Consider the following 399-nt stretch of genomic DNA (forward strand, 5'->3'; position numbering starts at 1 on the left):
TAACATTTTTAAATCAATTGTTGGCCTACTTTAAGAGTAGTTATAATGTAACTTTTACCCAGAAAAAGAGTAGAACTAAAATACATTCCAAATTATTTAGGTATACATTCCTTCCACTTGTAACTTTTTGAAAAATATCGATATAAATATATAAATAACGATTTAGAATCTCAAGTCACTTCACGTCAAATGTATTTAGAAAGGACATTTCACACTCTGTAAATGTCAATGTGGCTTATGTGACTACCGTGTGTGCGCGCGTGTGTGTGTGTGCGTGTGTGTGTGTGTGTGTGCGCGCGCGTGCGCGCGCGTGTGTGTGTGTGTGTGTGTGTGTGTGTGTGTGTGTGTGTGTGTGTGTGCGCGTGTGCGTGTGTGTGGGCAAATGATAAATTGTATGAA

This window comes from Nannobrachium achirus (assembly GCF_963921795.1).
Source record: "Nannobrachium achirus genome assembly, chromosome: 7".
NCBI classification, from domain to species: domain Eukaryota; kingdom Metazoa; phylum Chordata; class Actinopteri; order Myctophiformes; family Myctophidae; genus Nannobrachium; species Nannobrachium achirus.